Genomic DNA, 23,014 nt, shown 5'->3' with positions numbered 1-23,014 from the left:
GGGTAAATCCAACCTTGTATACCATATATTTTTCCGCGACACTTGCTCATTTTGCTGCTATAAGCAATCCAACATGTCTGCTCGCCATGTGACATTAATTATTTTTTGGGATGGGCTGAAGATCCATTCGCACTTTTGACCACGCTAAGGCATTGGAACTGAAGGTTTTGTGGTTAACATTATTGAATTCCGCCCATTTAGATATGCCCAAACTGTTATGCTATATTTGAACAAGTGAGTAATTTAAATTGAAAGGACCTACTTCTACGTCACGAGAACCGTGTGGTTTTAAAATTACCTGCTCTTTTAACAGGAGCTGTGACAATTAAAATTGTGTGTAGTCTGCTGGTATAATTAGCCTCATAAAGGCGATTGACTATTTAAAGTTTTAAATTAATGTTCTTCTTTTTATTATTATTATTATTATTATTATTATTATTATTATTATTATTATTATTATTCAATTTTCCTTTCTTTAAATTTTGGGTATTGTTACTGTTCTGAAGCAGCCACTCCATTTTATTGCATTGTTGTGGTATGCTTCCGTCTTTTGTTTTTTGATAACAGTTTGATTAGCTTGCATTATCGCGGCGTAGTTAAAGTTGTAACAATACTTGAGGTGTCCTGACGCTCGTTGTTGTGTGGTAGTATCCGATATGGTCAACGTTCTCTGTCTAGTGGAAGAATCAGACCTGATTTCAGAAGATTAGGAATTGATAACCTCTGTTTCCGATATGTTAAGCCGAATCATCGTGTGTCAGAATGCCGAGTTAGTAGGTATGATATTAGATGTGAATCTTGTGGAAGAGAAGGTCATCTCGCCAAGGTGTGTATCACCAGCCTAATGCGAAATTCCAAATCAAAAGCAGATAGTTCCAGCTCAACTAAATCAATTTCAATTATCCCATGTGATGCCCAGGATCATTCATACGGTGTGAGTAAAGCAGAACCTACTTTCTCTCCGTCACATGTAGAATTATTTGAAGTTACTCCCGACTCTGATAAATATATAGTTACTGTATCACTAAACAATAAAACACAGTGTTTTGAAATTGACTCTGGCATGGGCGCCCATATGAGAGTTTCTAGAGGGGGGCCACGGCCCCACCTTGCCCCCGGGTATGGGCGCCCTTGGACTCAGGTGCATGTTTTACTCTGCTTCCTGAAGATGCATTTAATGAATTGGATCTAGGTTTATCCTTACAACAATCGGGAATTGCCTTTCGTTCATATTCAGGCAACATTATCAAACCTATGGGAAAGGTTACAGTCTCATCTGTATATAAAGACAAGGAAATCCAAGATGATATATATATATTGTCCCTAAGGGCTACTCGGCATTACTTGGAATATTGTGGATTAGGAGACTTAGTATTGAATTAAAGGAAATAGATGCTAGCAAGGAAACTCAATTCATGTCATATCCAGTTAACGCTATCTTTTTAGTTGATGACATTGAACCCATAATTCTACGATGAGAAAATTATATTTTTATTTCCCAATATTTATTTCAGCTACAAACTACTTTTTTGAGAGCAGCCATGATTGCATTTCATGAGTCTGGCTGTCTCGTGGGAACGAGCTCCCCGTGTCAAGCAAGTTGCGAGCTCGTGAAACGCCGGGACACTTCGGTGGACTTCGAATATTGAACAATTTTTCAAATTCGAGGAATTCTTCGTAACGAGAGATTTTGGTGACATAGTAAATCCAGAAATAAAGAATCCAAATTATTATTTAACCCTACGTGAAGACAGAACCCCCAGGGTAAAAATAAATGCAGTTAAGCCTAGAGAAGAATCTGCACCCGGCTCCCGAACTAGCGACACGTGCCAAGGCCGTGAAGAAAACCCGCGAAACGCCCGGGCAGAAATAATTTATTTCGCCTGTTGCAAGTATGGGGTAAATATGAAATTAACACCTAATAAATCGTAAGTCTGTCCGAAGTTATGGAAAAAATTCAGGAAAATAGGTCTGTTGGATGCGGAATTAGCAGATTGTGCAATCAAGCTTCATGGTGTGAGTAGCGTCCTTCCATAGGGTATAAAAGAAATCTCCCTCCGTATATTTCACATTTTCTGTCTGGTTGCTGGAGCAGCGAAGCCCGCGTCACTCGTCAGCAGAAAAGTGTAGAAATTTGTTCTCCCAGTAACTGATTACATGTCCGTGTTTATGGTTCAAATATACTGTTAAAGTGGAATATGATAGAAATTTGCTGAGCTGCTGCTAATGGGAACTTTGAAGGTTTAGATATTTGGGTGAATAAGTAATTGAGTTTCTCTTTGTATTCAGTGTGTGCGTATAATATTTGTTAGAGTCTGGATGTGAGCTGCGGGGTCTGGTTTCTTATCTGTTGGAACACCTGGACTTTTAGCAGGGTGAAAGGAAGCAGCGGTCATGCGAACGCAGTGGACGTGGTCATTTGAGCAGAATGCTCGTCGCCTGTTAAACTTTTGAAAGTGCGTTGGAAAGTGTTGTGTAATTTAAGTTGTATGTATGAGAAGATGATAGTAAATTTAGCCATGGAAGGCTAGATACAAAGATGTGTGCTGCCTATATGCAGCCAGAAATCCAGGATGGTGGCTACTATTTCAGGTCTGTGAATATTTTGTATCAATGTTGTAGTTAGATTATTGTTTGTCTCAACCAAATTTCATCGCGTATGTCAAGTTGATATTTAGTAATGATCAGGCGAAGGTATTATATTTCTGGTCATTGTGTGAAACTCTTCAGTGTTGTAAAATTCACATCAAGAAACTGTAAAATGCAAAGTTTAAAAATTGTGTTAATATTCTTTGAGATGTTGTCCGAATTGAGAAAATTTAGGAAGGTGATAACGATAACGTAGTCGTGGTGAATGTCTTAATTTCGAATATCGTTGGAATTCAGAAAATGTTTGTCGACATAATAATAATAATAATAATAATATATTATATAATATTATAATAATAATACACACGGGAGAAGGGTACCGCCTCCAAACCCGGAAATCCACAGAAAAATTATCTAATATTGCGGCAGACCTCAGGAAAAAAAGGCTAAAATTTTCTGGACATGTTAAGAGGCTTCCAGAAACTAGACTAACCCACCAAGTTCTTGAAAGAGTTGACAAACTGAAGAATTTTCCTTGGATACAACAAACAAAAGCGGACGTGAAGAACGCACAAATTCTCTGTGAAGACATTTTGAATCGAAATATATATAGAAAGAAAATTGACAATTGGGAAGTTACTCCAGAGAATGAAGTACCAAAAAGAGCAGGTACCAAGTGGACGGAAGAAAGGAAAAGGATCTTTAGTCAACAGAGGAAAGCATCCTGGATCCTCCGCAAACGAAATCATAAATAAAGCTTCGTGTGTTCCGAAAGGGACCATTCACGCATAATAATAATAATAATAATAATAATAATATTTACAGAGGATAAATTTTTCTATGTTAAAAGTGGATTTAAGAGGTATGTTCCACAAGGTTTGCGGGCGTCAAGAAAACTCCAGTAAAATCTGATAAAGTTATGTTTTGTTCATGGGAAGTAAAATTTTGTGACATCGTGTATATCGGTGATATGGAAAATCACGGTGTGCTGTATTCTTGATGTCCGAAAGTCGTAGTAACAATAAAATAAAAGGTATATTTTTATAATAAAAGTTGTTTGTCACGAGAGGATTGAGGTTTGAAAAGTCTTGAAATATAAGAAAATGGATTGAGGGCGAAGAATTTTTATATGTGGAGATAAGAGTTGTAGAGATGTTGAAGGTAGAGGAAGCCTGTATATTTCATATAATACCGCCATGAGAAGGCGATGAGAATGAATTTTTGAGACAGGCTATATTTGCTGATTGAGAAGAATTTTTGAGACAGGCTGTATATTAAATGTGAGATTTATGTGGCAGGCTGTAGTATATTCCGCTAACAATCCGAAAGCTGAGACCTGGAGAAGGTTGGTTCGAGATGATTATTGTGTGAGGCACAGAAAAAATATTTCAAAGTAAGATCCCAAGTGAAAAACGATTTCTGGTGAAGATTGTATATCATGGTAGTAAAAATCAAATGACTAGTCACGTAAAGTCAGTGTAATGAATATTATAGTAATATGACCTCAAGGTTAGAAGAGCATTTTGAATACACGGTTGGTGTTATTTGACTGTAATGACAAGTTTCCAATCTGTAAAGTTCATAAAAAGGCGGCAACTTATCATTAAATCGGAAACATTGTGGGATGAGATATTGGACGTTTTATAGCGATATGTTTGGCTGTGTAGATTCATTGGGTTTCGTTTCACTGGATAGTCATGGATATGAATATTTGGAAAAATGACGGTAGGCGATTTGAGGGCTTCACCCTAAAACTGCAGCGTGGATTTTTGCGGTGGTGATGATTATTGTTGGGCGATAGTCAAGTAGTGTCAAACGTGCATTGGAAGTCGTTATTCTTTTCTAAACTTCATTGAGCATGCTGAGATCGTGATATTTATTTTCAAGTTCACGTTTTAGTAATAACAAGATAGGGACTTAGTTGCATTTCCCGACTTGCGTTCATTCTGTGGCAAGATTTGTTTCGTTGTGTGTTATTAGTTTCGACCAGGTTTGCAGCCGAAATATCTAAGAGTTTGTTTGAAATTACGATTTGGCCTGATATGCTAGAGGAAGCGTATACGACCCAATTTCCGCTCGACAATAGATTTAGGACGTCACATGTTATCCTAGGAGTATACTGATGATGAGACGTCCTAGTCCACGCTCAACGATAGGGTTAGGAAGGTATGTGTACATAGAGGTTAGTGTTAGGGTGTGCAGACGTTAGGTAAGCCCAACGATAGGTCTGGGATGTCAGCTGTACATACTCAAGCCTTAGATTAGATGTTTTTGCGAAGTGACTTGAGCGATGGTAGTGTCTGCAGTAGTGTATGCAATGCGAAGAGTGTTAGTTCAGTAATAACGAGGCCAAGCTTGCGTGCAGCCCTCAACAGCTGGAAGGTGTTTACTTAAGATTATGGAATCACTAATGGCCTGAATAATGACGGTTGTCCAACATTAGGTACTGGGCTAGCGGTGATTGAATATTTACTGTAGTTCGCCATGCGTGTTGTGTTCAATGAACTTCAGTATTTTATTTTATTTTACGGACCTAATTGTTCTGTCGTTCTGACGTCCGTTTTTGCTTTGGCAGTGGGCGTGCTGACACTCAGTGAGTGTGAGACTTGAGTTACGAATGCGAGTTCGATTCGTCAGCCGGTAATATATTTCATTTTCAATATTTGTCTTTCTTTCACTTTTATACGTAGTAGAGTTTGGTCAATTGATAACTTTGTAGGTAGTGTGTTGGGACAAACAATAAGTAGATGGATCTGTGATGGTAGTCATTGTTAAATAGGAAAGAATTCTATAGTTTTATTTTACCATGTGGACTTGTAATTTTATTAAGCGTAACGTAACCATTTATAACCTGAAAGTCGGTTTTATGATAATATATTCCAAGTGATTTACCACTTTTTATTTAACTTCAGTGTTTGGCATGTCTTCCAAATGCGTGATGAATAAGTGTTTCCTGCATTGCGCAGTTTTGTTCCTTCAGAGCGATGTAACGTAAGATCCTCGCGGATCGTGTTGTTGATGGTTCCTTCTGAACAGCTGTTTGGGGTGATGCACGTTTAGCATCGGGATTATTTTATAACTTAAGGGTGTCATGAAATGACATTCCATGGTGGAATTTTTGTTTCAATTGTGAATGCTGCTATTAACTGGTAGTGAACACCATGCTTTCCAATAATATTTCGCAACCTATCCAAAGCAACTGATAGTCAGTTTGGTTCGATTAAGGGTCCATTCGGCGGGTGTTCCGTATCCGAAAGAGTATTCGACTGGTGGATAACCTTAATTAAGAGGAAATCAGGCGTTCTACTTGTTGAAGGTCAGATTTTCCACGGATCGTGTGGATTAATTCTCAGTTATCGTTTGGATTAATAGGTGCCCGATTTTTTTCAGGCTTTCTTTTCACTTTTTCGGTTTCGCTGTCCACTATTTTTTGAGATTCATATTTTCTCCGAAGACTCTTCGATATTGTAAGAAATAATTAACGCTATGCAATGTGACTGCGTTTGAAACAATTAATAATAATTACTTTTGGTTAAGGATTTATATAAATAAATTTTTTGTGCAATTAATGATTCAACAAAAGTTAGTAAACACATATTTGCTCCTCATTTCAAGTAGTTAGGCTCCCTTCTGAACCCCATCGTTTGGTTAAGATCGTTAGCAAAACATTCCCGCAACGACCCCAAGATTTAAGAGTTCAATGTTGCTCTGCTGTAGCAGCTGTAGCCGACCAACGATGAAACGGTAACTCAAGGGTTCAACATAATTAATGAATTTCCTGATGTTTTTGAAGAGAGAATTGGACGTGTTCCAAAATTTGAAGTAAAGTTACAGTTACTTGAAGGAGCTAAACCAGTATTTACACGAGAACGGGATGTTCCCTATGCACTTCGTGAACGAGTTGAAAGAGAGCTGGACTCACTAGAAGCAGCTGGGGTCATATGTCCTGTATCATCAAGTGATTCGGGGTCACCGTTGGTCGTCATTCCCAAGCCAGATGGAGGAGTTATATTATGTGTTGATTACAAATGTGGTGTAAATGAGAGACTTGTTGCTGCAAATTACCCCACAAGGCGAATTGATAATGTGTTGAACAGCCTACGTGATTCCAAATAGTTTTGTAAATTGGACTTGTTCAAAGCATTTCTACACTTGGTAGTTGATGATGAAAGTGCTACAATCCAGACTATATCTACACATCGTGGAACATATAGAATGACTCGTCTAAGTTTCGGAATTAAAACAGCGCCATCCGAATTTAACCGAATCATTTCACAAATCCTCACGCCAAGATCCAGCTGTTCCAGTAGAAAATCCATCAACCCCAGATACGGCAGTGGCACCACCACAGAATCCCGATGTTCCAACAAATGTACGTGTCCGTAGATCATCAAGACATACTCGACTGTCTGTGCGGTTCCGTGATTTTGTTTTGTGAACCAAGTCAGCTCGACTGTTCTATGAGAAGTGAAGTACCTTTTCCCAAATTCCATAGATTATCTGTTCTCCCTTTTTTTAATTCGTCCATATTCCTTATCTGATAAGTTCACAGCTTCAAAGTGTTTATTTAAAATTCAGAGTATAACACATTTGTTCGTGGGGAAGACTGTAGTGTATTTAAAAAATAATACAGTGAGTGCGCTAGTAACAACAGCGTAACAACACAGAGATGTATACTCTCTGGAGAGAACAGTGTTCTTCTCATTGGAACTTCCATTGTAATGAATAGTTGTGCCATGCTGTGCAACAAATGCATTTCCTAATACAATAATGTTGGATAAATATATTTAGTAGAGTGTTCAGAACATAACAGGGGGAACAGGGGACGTGCTCACGTGCGTAAGGATACTTTTCCTAAGCTCTTGAGTTGAATTTCAGTATAGCTCAAAACTTGTAACTCTGAGGCTTGAAGCCCAAAATTGTTAAATTCCCTACTCTGGGGTGCCCAGTTTTAATCCCCAAATTTGTTATTGTTATTTCACTAAGTGAAAGATTGTTATGTTTTTTAATATAACCTTTATTTAAAGTTTAATTCAATTTTGATATCGTAGTTGGACGCATTCAAGCCCACACCTCCTTTCACCTCTCTGAGATCCACCAAACACGTTAACACTTTGAAAATGAACCTTGTTATTAGTTTTCTTTTTAAATTTAATTGATTTTAATTTGTTTTATGTACTTAAACTGCACCACCCATCCGACTTATTGTCTTTCTTATATTGCATTAAATTTTGGTCCTTTAAGTGTGACGGTGAGTGTCATTATTGTGAATTGCTCTACCCCTTACTCCTTCCACCCTCTGTTATGGTCATCGACCTATTGGTTCAGCCCAGATTCCTTCGCTTCTCTATCTTGTGTTCGTGTTTTTTTATCGAGGCCCTTCCCTCCGTAGCTGGCGTGATTCCGCGCTGGGAAGCGCCTCTTACCTCTTTGGTGGTCGTGCTAACAGTAGAAGACTTGCGCTGCGGTTTGTGACTTCAGTTGTTTGATTGCCATGCTTCTTCGATTGTTGGTGTGCCACACTGTAGAATTATAAATCTGTTGGTGCAATACAATGTTGCGACATGTTCGAATAATGCGTTTTCAATAACGTAGTTGGTGGTAAATGGCGAACTCAGCATTTTAATAATACACAAGAACCTTGTTTATGCGGATTAAGTGGGACAGGAACTGATCCGGATGATCGAAAATCCGGATAACCCAGAAAACTTAAAAACAAGTACAGTATATGTTATATATTAACATAAGTTGTACAGTAATATCTTTATCAATTGCACAAGAGAATATAAGGACATTTTTCTTACATTTACGACTCTGTTTTATGCACTAAAATATGTGTGAGTTTTTTCTGTTTTACATTTGTTTAGCGTTTGTGCGCAGCACGATCACGAAGACATTTTACTCACATCAGTTCTACCGGTTTGTTTTCAGTCTGGGATTCTAAATAGGCCATCAGTTTGTCCAGCTGCATTGTTGTATCTCCATGAGTCACTGTTTCTTCCGATGGAGCACCGGCTTCATTTTCGAAATCACCATCAATCTCGTCATTACCTGCCGAGGACGAAGAGGCAATCATTTATTCATCTGTCCTTGTGTCGTAGCCTGAATTACAGTCATTTTTCAACCAGTCATTTACGTCGTTCACATCTACGTCCGAGCGTCCGGAAATACGTACAAATGTGTCAAGGAACTCAGAAGAGTCAACGGTTTTCCATTCTGAATTCCAGGCGAATGCCGGGACGGTACCTTCGACAGACCGCGGCTGACTTACTTCCAATTCCTGTCCTTAACTATCCTTGGTGGAAGAAACATTCAAGAAGAGTCGATCTCGTGAAAGAAATACTGTACAAGAGTAAAAATAACTTTTTACTATTTTCCATCCGGATAAACCGGAGATCCGGATTAATGAGGGCCGGATAAACGAGATTATTGTGTACTGTCTCTTATTTCGTCTAATTCGTATGTACAGAATGCAACTAGGATATATAAGAAACAAGAAAAATCTGCAAGAACTCCTCCAGAAAGGAAAGCAACATTACGTACTCTATCAAGACAGTTCAGTTGAAATGGAAGGAAACTAATTTAACCTGACCTTTTCTTGTCACGATTTTGGTACGGTTTGCTGACTTAGCCTGTGTGTATTCTTATTGACTTACGGCATATATACGAGGGCTGATCAACAAAGACTGAAACTGATATTTCCTGTAGCTTCCGTGATAGTTTCCTATCTATAACATACATTTTGAAAAGAGCACATAGGTATGTATAACGTCCGTAGGCGGCAGCACTCTCGTATAAGTAGGTTGGTAGTAATGCTCTATTGTGTAGACGCTACGTGCATTTCGCATACAGACAATGATTTACCAGCATGCGGTTCCCCCTCACACTGCTGTTAGTACACGTCAGTATTGGCTACACTGAGGAAGCACATTGCATAGAAACGACCAGAGCTTTCTCAGACTGGGTGGTGACTTCATCATGACAACGCACGGCCTCAAGTCATGCAGTTTCTGGCTCGATTCAATATTGCCTGTGTACCGCATCCACCGTATAGCCCTGATCATGCATCCTGTGATTTCTTTTATTCCCATCACTAAAGGCAAAGCTTAGGGGTATTCTATTTTTTGAGAACTCTGAAGCAGTGCTCAAGAAAAGTGAGGCGATTCTCAAGGACCTGACAAAGAATGGTCTGCAGCATGTGTTCAAGGACTGGCAGAGACGCTATAAAAAGTGCATTGAAGTAGGAGGGGACTACTTTGAAAAAATCATGTAAACATTTAAATGGAATAATAAATGTCTGTGAAAAAACAGTCTCAGTCTTTGTTAATCAGCCCTCGTACCTCAGCTATCCTAGAAGTGGTTTGCCACTTGCCCTCCAGGCAAATCCCGGGATTGGTACGTAACTCAAGACCACGGCCGCTCCCTTGACTCTTCCTTATCTATCCCTTCCAATCTTCCTCTCCCCCACCACCACAAGGCTCCTGTTCACCATAGCAGGTGACCCGCCTGGGCGAGGTACTGGTCCTCATCCCAAGTTGTATCCCTCCCACCCAAAGTCTGACGCTCCAGAACGCTGCCCTTGACGCGGTGGAGGGGAGATCCCTTGCTGAGTTCGAGGGAGAAAACAACTCTGGAGTGTAAACGGATTAAGAAAGAAAGAAAGAAGCAAACAAACAAACAAACAAACAAACAAACAAATTCTAGTGATTAGAAATTGTGTACCACCACCTCCCCTCCCGTGCCGGCCAACATTCTGATGATTTTTTTTTTCAAAACAACAGCAGAACACGTACTGCGTGTGACCACAGGGATCCTGAATTTTACAAAAAAAAAAACGCTAGTACATTTAATGTTACAACTTGGAAAAAAATAAAACAATATTCGTATGCACAAAATAAAATATCTGCTTGAACTTTACGGAATGCAACACAATAGCTGGCTATACACGGGAAGATGTTTTGGCAGGCCTCGCTTTTGGGGCAGATCCTTCCGGCCGCCTGTCAGGCGTGACCTTCAGAGACCAGGCCTGCTGCTCGCCGTCAAGTGTGACGCCAAGCCTCTCGTGTTGAGCAACATGATCTGTGAACAGTCCAGACCTTCCCATTAATGGAATGATCCGTGAGTTCCTGGCCAGAGAGAAGGCGTCACCTTCTAGTTGGCCCGCTCCTCTCCGAATCCTTGCCGATCGGATCTGCCGTACTCAGAACTGTGCGATGGACGTCGAAGCAGACAGTGTCCAGAGGAGAAGAACATTTCCTGTTGCGTTTGTTGGAATGTGCATTTCGCTGTATGTTAAATCATGCAAAAAGAAAAATCGATCGAAGTGGATGATATGATGGATAAGAGAGCGAGACAGCTTTAATCACATTCGCCTGATACGACACGAGAGAGAAAATGAACCGGACGATTACAAGAATTATTTGCGAATGGAGCAGAACGATTATGATATGCTGTTACGTAAGCATTCATGGATTTTTCTCGTTATGACGTTAAATGTTTAATTTGTAACACATATAAATAATAATTTGTTGATAGCGTATTTATTTCAGGTATTTCAGCTTTTAAACTGAAGAGAGAAGATACTGCAATGTGACAAATCATACCACCGGAGGAACGCTTGATCGCGACAGTGAGAATTTTAGCTACCGGGCGGTCTTTCGAAGATTTGAAATTTACAACAAGCATTGCAGTTCCAACATTTCAATAAATTTCTCCAGCAGTGCCTTTTTCCTCTCGATGCTTTCCTTATAAAAGGCTTGATCTGTGAGGCGAGGTCTTTCCGTTGAGGTGCTAGCAACAGGTCTCGCCTGTAGCAGATAATGCCTCAAACTGGTCTTGATCACTAACGAGCAATCCTAGCCTGTCAGTACGCGTCACATGAGGCCTCGCCTGTCACAGTTCGTTTCCAGAGGGGGTTATCACACCAAGTGGGCTAGAAACATAAAGGTGGTGGTAAAGAATAGTTAACGAGTCAACGAACGGGACTCGAACTGGCTAGCCACGGTGTCTGGTCGTATAAACATGATAGATAGATAGATAGATAGATAGATAGATAGATAGATAGATAGATAGATAGATAGATAGATAGATAGATAGATAGATAGATTACTCAGTCGGTAGATAAAGTCGGCCCATAAAGTGGTCACGGATGGTCCTTGGTCCAACAGCTCTGCAATCTGACCTGCCAACCGAGCAGAGGAGGGGTGGCCACGGCTCTATCGTGGCTCTACGCCTCCGCATTCGGGAGACGGGTCTGGGCTGGACCTCACGGCTGGCCCCAATCGTCGGCTGTTCTAAGAATGGTTTTCCGTGCTTTTCTATTCTCCTACCTGCACTAAGGCGAATGCCGGGACAATTCCTCGTATAGGCCACGGCCGCCAACCCCCTCACCTTCTCCGTGCATCTCCTTCACCATAACAAATCTCCTAGCCTGAGAGACGGCGTCACTGTCCAAAAGGTCCGCCTCCCCCTTCAGGGGAGGAATGAAAACATTTTTAGTAGTAGTAGATTACTCATTATTAGTTTCATCAGAGTGAAGAACCTAACAGTCATAAATTAACTGAGTTGAAACTGAAAAGAAATGGCTTCAGATATTACAATAACAAGTTGACAGCATATTCATATAGCATGCGAATTCAAGTCAACAAGTTTACAAGAGACTGGCAACGTATTTGTCGGGATATAAACTGAATGGAATTGGCCTTTAGGAGCGAAATGAAAAACATACATTCTCTGGGAGATGACACACAAACGGAGGAAGAAAAACAATGTTCAAAGCTTAAGGGATAGAGAAAAGTAAATCAAAGAAAACAAAAATCAGACCTTTTCCATGTGGACGAATAGCTTTATTCAAATATTTGTCCTCGTGTTCTCATCTATAAAACATTCCGCCCTCTCTGTTATCTTACTGTGCTGTGCTAAACGTAAACTCTATACATTTCCAGACAAATATACTCGACTCAAGTTGAGAAGAGAAAACGAGTAGAATAATTATTACAGTGACAATGTTGACAACATTTCTCAACAGACAAAGCAGTGGTCCTCACACTAAGAAAAATGTAAAATTAAGTAATTTCCTGAATTGTGCCGAAAGTTGAAGGGTTAAAAGGGCCCGATGGGTTTCAATTTGTCAGTCTTGGATAGCTCTATCAAAGTAACAAAACAAATTTTGAAAATGACTTGTCCACCTCTGTGGTGTAGTAGTTAGTGTGATTAGTTGCCACTCTTAGAGGCCCGAGTTCGATTTCCGGCTCTGCCACAAAATTTGAAAAGTGCTACGAGGGCTGAAACGGGGTCCACTCAGCCTCGGGAGGTCAACTGATTAAAGGGGGGTTCGACTCCCACCTCAGCATCCTGGAAGTGATTTTCTGTGGTTTCCCACTTCTCCTCCAGGTAAATGCAGGTATCTTACCTAACTTAAGGCCACGGCCGCTTCCTTCCCTCTTCCTTGTCTATTCCTTACAATCTTCCCATCCTCCCCACAAGGCCCCTGTTCATAATAACAGTTCAGGCCACCTGGATAACGTACTGGTCCTCATCCTCAGTTGTATCCCCGGCCCAAAGTCTCACGCTCCAGGACACTGCCCTTGAGGCGGTAGAGGTGGGACCCCTTGCTGTATCCGAGGATAAACCAACCCTTGAGGGTAAACGCATTAAGAAAGAAGAATTCATTTCCGACCTAAATGCAGTCCAGGAAAACAGCCTAAAAGCGCTTGTTTCTTTACTCGTTTCCTTTTTTATTCAAATCCTAGCCAAATCAACTTATTTGCAGAATACATTCTGTAATGTGTTCCTTGCCTCAATACCCTCAGGGGGTTCTTGATTTTTTTTTTTTTAAAAGTCTTAAGTGAAACTCTGCACTGACTTACATTAGCGCTCGTAGCGGTAGTAAGGGCAAACTGCTAATCTAATCGATCGGATAACGATGATTAAGGAAAGGATCGTAATTGATAGGATTAAATAAAGAATATATTATCATATTATATTATACTTTATTTGCCTAAAATTTGTAGCTCATATCCCTAGGATGTTTTCAACATTGCGTTGCTTGCCTGAAGGGTTAGAACAGTGGGGTATTTTATTTACAAAACTGAAATGTTGCCTCAATGGTTACAGAATAATGAGGATGAATTTTAAAATTTTGGATTATAATGATAATTCTTTTGATTACATGATTCTTAATTAACTAAGATATGGAAGAACAGGGGTACTAATAATCCTGGCCTGAATATTGATGACATGTTAACATTTAAGTGGTGTATCATACATATTACTAACTTATATACAAATGCTATTCACGGCCCACAGATTACAGAAATGCATATTTATTAAAATCTTCTTATCGTCATTTTTGTAAGCATTTTATTTTAGGACATTCTTTAGTTTTTGCGTCATTGTTGTTGTTTGAGTCATCAGTCCATAGACTGGTTTGATGCAGCTTCCATGCCACCCTATCCTGTGCTAACCTTTTCATTTCGACGTAATTATTGCATCCTACATCTGCTCTAATCTGCTTGTCATTGTCATACCTTAGTCTACCCCTACCGTTCTTACCACCTACACTTCCTTCAAAAACCAATTGAACAACTCCTGGGTGTCTTAAGATGTGTCCTATCATTTTATCTCTTCGTCTCGTCAAATTTAGCCAAATCGATCTCCTCTCACCGATTCGATTCAGTATCTCTTCATTCGTGATTCGATCTATCCACGTTACCTTCAGTATTGTTCTGTAACACCACATTTCTAAAGCTACTATTTTCTTTCGTTCCGAGCTAGTTATCGTCCATGTTTCACTTCCATACAATGCCATGCTCCAGACAAAACTCTTCAAAAACATCTTTCTAATTCCTATATCAATGTTTGAAGTTAGCAAATTTCTTTTCTTAAGAAAGCTCTTCCTTGCTTCTGCTAGTCTGCATTTTATGTCCTCTTTACTTCTGCCATCGTTAGTTATTTTACTACCCAAGGAACAATATTCATCTACTTCCTTTAGGACTTCATTTCCTAATCTAATATTTCCAGCATCACCTGCCTTCGTTCGACTCCGCTCCATTACTTTTGTTTTGGACTTATTTATTTTCATCTTGCACTCCTTACCCAAGACCTCGTCCATACCATTCAGTAGCTTCTCGAGATCTTCTGCAATATCAGATAAAACAACAATATCATCGGCAAATCTCAAGGTCTTGATTTCCTCTCCTTCGATTATGATTCACCGGGCGAGTTGGCCGTGCGTGTAGAGGCGGGCGGCTGTGAGCTTGCATCCGGGAGATAGTAGGTTCGAATCCCACTATCGGCAGCCCTGAAAATGGTTTTCCGTGGTTTCCCATGTTCACACCAGGCAAATGCTGGGGCTGTACCTTAATTAAGGCCACGGCCGCTTCCTTCCAACTCCTAGGCCTTTCCTACCCCATCGTCGCCATAAGACCTATCTGTGCCGGTGCGACGTAAAGCCCCTAGCAAAAAAAATGGATTATGATTCCCTTTCCAAATTCCTCTTTGATTTCCTTTACTGCCTGTTCTATGTAAACATTGAAAAGGAGGGGGACAAACTGCAGCCTTGCCTCACTCCTTTCTGGATTGCTGCTTCTCTTTCAAAGCCCTCGATTCTTATGACTACAGACTTATTTCTACACAGATTGTAGATGATTCTTCGTTGTCGGTATCTGATCCCAATCACCTTCAGAATCTTAAATAGCTTAGTCCATTCAACATAATCGAATGCCTCTTCTAGATCTACGAACGCCATGTACGTGGGCTTGTCCTTCTTAATTCGATCCTCCAGGATCAGACGTAAAGTAAGGATCGCTTCACGTGTTCCAACATTTCTTCTGAACCCAAACTGATCTTCTCCCAACTCAGCTTCAACTTGTCTTTCCGTTCTTCTGTAAATAATGCGTGTTAACATTTTTCGTCTCCCATTTCATCAGCATCAACACCCTCTTCTTGTTCCAGAATCAAATCATCTGCATCTTTACCTTGATACAACTGTTGGATATGTTCCTGCCATCTTTCAGCTTTGTCTTCTTTCCCTAGAAGTGGCTTTCCTCCTGAGCTCTGAATATTCATACACCTAGATTTCCTTTCTATAAAGGTTTCCTTGATTTTCTTGGATGCAGCATCTACCTTTCCTACGACCATACAACCTTCGACATCCTTGCACTTCTCCTTCAGCCATTCTTTCTTAGCTACCTTGCACTTTCTATCCACTTCATTCTTTAATCGCCTGTATTCATTTCTGCCCTCTTCATTTCTAGCATTCTTGTATTTTCGTCGTTCATCAATCAAGTCTAGTATCTCTTGAGTTTTCCATTGATTCTTAGTTGTTCTTTTGTTCCTTCCTAACATTTCTTCAGCAGCCCTACTGACTTCACTTTTCATGACTATCCACTCTTCCTCTATTGCGTCTCCTTCAGCCTTTTCATTTAGTCCTTGTGCAACTTGTTCCTTGAAACAATCCCTCGCACTCTTTTCTTTCAACTTGTCTAGATCCCATCTCCTTTCATTCCTCCCTTTCTTCAATTTCTTCAACTTCAGATGACATTTCATGACCAACAAGTTGTGGTCAGAGTCCACGTCTGCTCTTGGGAAAGTTCTGGTTTCTGAATCTCTGCCTAATCATAATGAAGTCTATTTGATACCTTCCAGTGTCTCCAGGTCTCATCCACGTACATAGCCGTCGTGTGTGCTGTTTGAACCAAGTATTGGCAAGGACTAAATTATGATCAGTGCAGAATTCAACCAGCCGACTTCCTCTTTCATTCCTTTGTCCCAATCCGAATTCTCCTACTGTATTACCTTCTTTTCCTCGGCCTACCACTGCATTCCAGTCTCCCATCACAATTAGATTCTCGTCACCTTTTACATATTGTATTAAATCTTCTATCTCCTCATATATTCTTTCGATTTCTTCATCATCCGCTGAACTAGAAGGCATATAGACCTGCACTACCGTGGTGGGCATTGGTTCGGTGTCTATCTTGACGACAATAATTATTTCACTATGCTGGTCGTAGTAGCTTACCCGCTGCCCTATTTTCTTATTCATTATTAAACCAACTCCTGCAGTTCCCCTGTTTGATTTTGTGTTGATAATTCGGTAGTTGCCTGACCAAAAATCCTGTTCTTCCTGCCAACATACTTCACTTATACCAACTACATCTAACTTTACTCTATCCATCTGCCTTTTCAGATTCTTAACCTACCACAACGATTCAAACTTCTAACATTCCACGCTCCGACTCGCAGAATGCCAGGATCCATCTTCCTGAAGATCGCCCCCACTCGTGTAGTCCCCACCCGGAGATCCGAATGGGGGACTAGTTTACCTCCGGAATATTTTACCCGGGAGGAAGCCATCATCAGTACATCATTCATACAGAGAGAGCTGCATATCCTCGGGAGTTAGTTACGGCTGTAGTTCCCCGTTGCTTTCAGCCGTGTAGCAGTATCAACACAGCTAAGCCATGTTGAGTATTATTACAAGGCCATATCAGTCAATCATCTAGACTGCCGCTCTTGCAACTACCGAAAGGCTGCTACACCCCTTTCGATGAAACATTCGTTAGTCTGGTCTCTCGACAGATACCTATCCGATATGTTTGCACCTGCAGCTCGGCTATCTGCTACTGGGACACGCAAGCCTCCTAACCGCGGCAAGGTCACATGGTTGCCATATTTAATTGTTTGTTTTTCCTTATTGGTGATTTCTTAAATATTTATCCATTTTACGTCATCATCCAACCTGTTTCTCTGTCTACGTTCTAAAACAGGGGTTTCCAAATGGCGTCCCGTGAGTCGCATACGGCCCGCGAAGGCTTTCTAAGAAATATTTGAAGAAATATGAAGAAAATGTACACAAAATATTTCAGCTCGTTCAAAAAAATATTACTTTTTATACCCTATATAGACCCAAGTCAGAACTAATTCAATCTTTAACATTATGACCTGTTTTTAAGTATTCGTTTGATCTGAATAGATTATTTAATGTAAAAAATTTAAAATCCAAATTTCTGCAGAAAATGAGCCCTCAGAATTGCTCTGGGATGCATTCCATCCTTACTGTGGACATTTTATGCAAAGTAGCATGCATTGAATGCCAAGCATTGTCATTGGTGTAAGAAGCCGTTTCAATTCTTCGTTCTTCTCTCATTGGTAGTACTAGCTGTACGCAGTGCTGCAACTCGAATAAAGTTTCAGGGAAGTACTCCTGGAAGAACATTGCTGGAATTCTAGGCTCTTACAATTGTTCCCTTCCCACCATTCCCACTAAATTGTCCTTCTTCAATTTTTATTTTGACTGCATTATTAATTTCAGTTTGACTTTAGGTATATATTTTTTTTCCGTTTTGTCATTTGACAAATATGAATCAAACCTACTGACGTTATTGGGTGCTCTCCTTCAAAATTCTATTTTCCTGGGTATAATAGTGTTTATTTTTTATTTCACTCTTTTATGCACATGTAAAATAGCGTTCCAGTTGAACTATGCATATTATTTCATACGAGTACCAATGTTTTATTTGCGGAGGTTTACGAAAATTGGTCTATTATTAAAGTGCGGCCCGCGATCATTCCTCGACCCTTAAAAATTGGAAACCCCTGTTCTAGAAAGTTAACGTGAATGTTCATCTGCGATTATCTCTATATTCTAACCGCCCATGGCTCGATTCAGTTAGGGGTTCGAAAATAATCTGAATACGCCTCGGCTGGAGTCAGCGGAGATACACGAGTCTCCACTCATGGCATGGACATTCGGCGAGCACCGGTTAAATCTCATTTTCTACTTAACGTTAGGCCCTTATTGTCATAGCATGAAATTGTTCAATTAATTATGTAAGGCTAAGATAATTCCTACTTTAATAAATGAAGATATCAAGATGTTAGTTTCTTGGAAGGATTTTTCCAATTTAATTAGTCAAAGTAAGCAGAATTAAATAACAATAATCTTACATCACAACATGACTGGAAAATGCATTGAAAATCTCGAAGACTATATTACACTCTCGTAATACCTATTTTCAACAAATCATATATCACAGCAACCTCATTTTACCATATAAACACTTTATCGACGATCCTATCATTTATAATTCACAATACCTTCATGCGCACCATGACTATTCATAATTACCCATCGCAAAGAAATACACAAGCATCTTTATCCGAAGAACCATTTCATCATCACAAAACATGTCATAATCATCATGGTATTAATGTAACGAAACACTCGCATCTGCACAACGCACGCGTATACGAAAAATTGTTACATAAGAAGACTTTAAAACGGACATTAAAAAGCCATCACCTCATAAGATCATCTACGCAGTAATATTATATCATTTAAATTATGAAGAAAACATTTCTTTATATTCACGACAGTTACAAAGAAATCCCGGGATACTTTACGATGAAATGCGTATTTTACAAGTTGAACATTGCACGGGACAAATAACTCCAATATCTCCTTATTAAACTTAGCCGCAATTACGGATATCACTGAATGTTTGCGACGATCACATTAGGTTACTCAAGTTGTCTTAATCATGTCACCGCATGACAAATAAAAGAGAAACTTACTCCACTGCTATGCGTTCTACACGATAGAATAAAGAAAGACAATATCTTGGCCTGGGCTTGCAATATACTGGTTAGCCTTCAGTTGGGATGAAGTGTTGAATGTCGTGTTTGATTTGAGTAGGTAGTAAATTAGGTTTCGTTAAATCTGGGTAACTGGATAAGAGATCGGCAAACTTTTGTGCATTTGACATTGTGCTAACACCATTATCAGCTGTGATGGCTGTTACTTCACCCATGACAGAGAATTTAGTCTCGCCATCAATTAACTGCTTTTTATTTAGGTCAATTAGTAAGTTGAACTTCTTCAGAAAATCAGCACCTAATATGCCCTTGTCAATTTTAGCTACTATGAAAGGCCATTGGATTTGTCGACGGAGTCCCAAATCAATATTCAGTGTTCTAAGTCCATAAGTTGGGATTTCTGTGCCATTAGCTGCAAACAATTTAAAATCTGGGTCACAGTTTCTGTTACTGGAAGTGACGGATTATTGAAACATCGGCTCCACTATCCACTAGGAAGTGCAAACCCGTGTTTTTGTCACGTACAAATAAACGGGGTTTACAGCAATCTTTACTACTTTCAGTAGTGGAGCTTGCTGCCAACTCTACTACTGTTTGGTGTTTTCCAAATTTTTCCACGAGCATGGAGGCTTGCATTTGTCAGGGAAGCACTTATTACCAAATCTGAAGTGGTAGTAACAGTACTTTCCGTTTGGATCGTACTTCTGTTTGCTTCGGTTTCGGCTCGAACTTCGACTGCGGGGCCTAAAAGTGCGTATTGAAGCTATCTGTTGCTCTAGAGTGGCTATCTGTGCAGAGAGTTTCGTGATAGCGTCGTTACTTACGGACGCATCAGTACCGCTATTTTCCACACTGTACAGTTTACTGCAGGGATTCATTTCAATGATTTTGTCGGCCATAATTGCGATTTTTTCCAAGTTTTCGTCAGATACGATTAGAACATGTTTGATAGAGTCTGGTAGTTTCTCAAGCCACAAGGTACGAAGCACTTTTTCGGAAACATTCACGCCTGCTAAGGACTGCATTTTCCTTAAAATCTGACAAGGTTTCAGATCGCCTAATTCTAGGCCTGTTACCAACCGTTTTATTTGTTTATCTTCTCTTTCCTTGAAGATATTTAGAAGGCGTTCTTTAGCCGCGGGATATTTATTCAGTTCCGAACTTTTGATAATGTCCTTAATGTTTTCGAGATATTTAGGTTCGAGCTGAGACACGAGGTAGTTAAATTTAGTGTCCTCTTGGGTAATTCTTGAGATAGAAAACTGAGCTTCCACTTGAAAAAAACATATTTCAGGTTTTTCTATCCAGAAAGGAGGGATCTTGATGCTTACCTTGTTAGATTCACCCATCATGTGTCCTGAATGAGATTCGTTTGCCGTTGGCGTACCCGTTGTGTTGTTTCCATCCATTGTCCTTCACGCTTACACTACACTTGTGCACTTCGCGATGTTTATTGCGCGCTTTCGTCACTGAATCACGTCGGGGTCACCAATTATGTAGTGAAGTACACAACACACTGAATCTGCTTTAACTACACTTTATTTTACACCACAATTATCGCTACACAAATGTACAAAAACAGCTCACTCCATCTTTACTTTTTTCTGCCGCTTTTCTCTCGGCAAAGAAGAGTTATCTACGGTTTTTAGTTCACTCAAAGTCCACTAGGGGCGGCCTACAGGTACTTATCGTTAATGGCTTCATGACGTTGTTCTCTGTCCCTCCACCTCGTTGGTCTCAATTTTGATATTCATTTTATCATCAACCCAGGCCTGTCAGGACACTAATCCCGCTCAAGCCCACATATTAGATGTGATCATGGCGTTACACATACAATCTTCAACCATGGTGAGCATTTGGACCTGGAACTTGTACAGGCGGAATTAGTACAATGATATATGTGTCATACAACATCTCAATATTAATATAAAACACTGGCCTTGTTTCTGATAATGAATCTTGGATGTTATTATTCTTATTACTACTTTGTTGTTGTTTGAATCATCAGTCCATAGACTGGCTTGATACAGCACTCCATGCCACCCTCTCCTGTGCTAAACTTTTCATTCCTACGTAACTACTGCATCCTACATCTACTCTAATCTGCTTGTCATATTCATACATTGGTCTACCCCTACCGTTCTTACCACCTACACTTCCTTCAAAAACCAAGTGAATAAGTCCTGGGTGTCTTAAGATGTGTCCTAACATTCTATCTCTTCTTCTCGTCAAATTTAGCCAAATTGATCTCCTCCCGCCAATTCGATTCAGTATCTCTTCATTTGTGATCTATCTCACCTTCAGCATTTTTCTATAACACCACATTTCAAAATTTTCTATTCTCGTTCTTTCTGAGCTAGTTATCGTCCATGTTTCACTTCCATACAATGCCACGCTCCACTCGAAAGTCTTCAAAAACTTCTTTATAATTCCTATATCAATGTTTGAAGTGAGCAAATTTCTTTCCTTAAGAAAGCTCTTCCTTGCTTGTACTAATCTGCATTTTATGTCCTCCTTACTTCTGCCATCGTTAGTTATGTTACTACCCAAGTAACAATATTCATCTACTTCCTTTAAGACTTCACACCCTAATTTAATATTTCCTGCATCACCGGTCTTCATTCGACTGCACTCCATTACTTTTGTTTTGGACTTATTTATTTTCATCTTGTACTCCTTACCCAAGACTTCGTCCATACTATTCAGCAGCTTCTCGAGATCGTCTGCAGTCTCAGATAAAGTAACAATATCATCGGCAAATCTCAAGGTTTTGATTTCTTCTCTTTATATTGTGATTCCCTTTCCAAATTCCTCTTGGATTTCCTTTACTGTCTGTTTTATGTAAACATTGAAAAGGAGGGGGGACAAACTGCAGCCTTGCCTCACTCCTTTCTGGATTGACGCATCTTTTCCAAAGCCCTCGATTCTTATCACTGCACACTGATTTGTATACAGATTGTAGATAATTCTTCGTTCTCGGTATGTGATCCCAATCACCTTCAGAATCTTAAATAGCTTGGTCCAATCAACATTATCGAATGCCTTTTCTAGAGCTACGAATGCCATGTACGTGGGCTTGTCCTTCTAGATTCGATCCTCTAAGATCAGACGTAAAGTCAGTATTGCTTCACGTGTTCCTACATTTCTTCTGAAGCCAAATTGATCTTCTCCCAACTCAGTTTCAACTTGTTTTTCCATTCTTCTGTAAATAATACGTGTTAAAATTTTGTGGGCATGAGATACTAAACTAATGGTGCCTGTCAGCACTACTATATCCTCCCAATATTTCTCTTGAATATAACTTCGAAATCCACACTTCCAACTAGCTCCTTCTTAGTACGTGTTAACCAGTTCTTTCTCGACCTTCAATCTCAATTTTTATAATACAGTACATTGTTCTTGAAACAAAATCCCATTAAAGCTATTATTACATTAACAATATTGGTTCGCATTTCATAATTTCTGACAAGATCGTTAGTTTATAATTTCCTTTCCATATGTTTTTTTACATTTGAGGAATGTACTCTATGATAATGTCACTCTTCTAATTAGGAAGTTATGCAAAGGAACACTTCACCATTTACTCATATCTTCATGACGTATACAATCGATTGTCTCGTCAGCGCCTTCTCGATGCATCGTTCAAATCATGGCCTCCACCGCATATGTCATTGCTGAACCTGAATGTCCCATATTAGACTTGCTTTATCTTGCCGCTGGAATGTAAACTTCATTTACTGGCTTTCGCCTATACATTAAATGATATTTTCTGAATGTAAGTATCCGATGACCACAGGGTTCTGAGCTTATGAATCTTCGTCCTCAT

This window comes from Anabrus simplex, chromosome 14 (assembly GCF_040414725.1).
Source record: "Anabrus simplex isolate iqAnaSimp1 chromosome 14, ASM4041472v1, whole genome shotgun sequence".
Classification (NCBI taxonomy): Eukaryota; Metazoa; Arthropoda; class Insecta; order Orthoptera; family Tettigoniidae; genus Anabrus; species Anabrus simplex.
Note: the sequence above shows the minus strand (reverse complement) of the source record.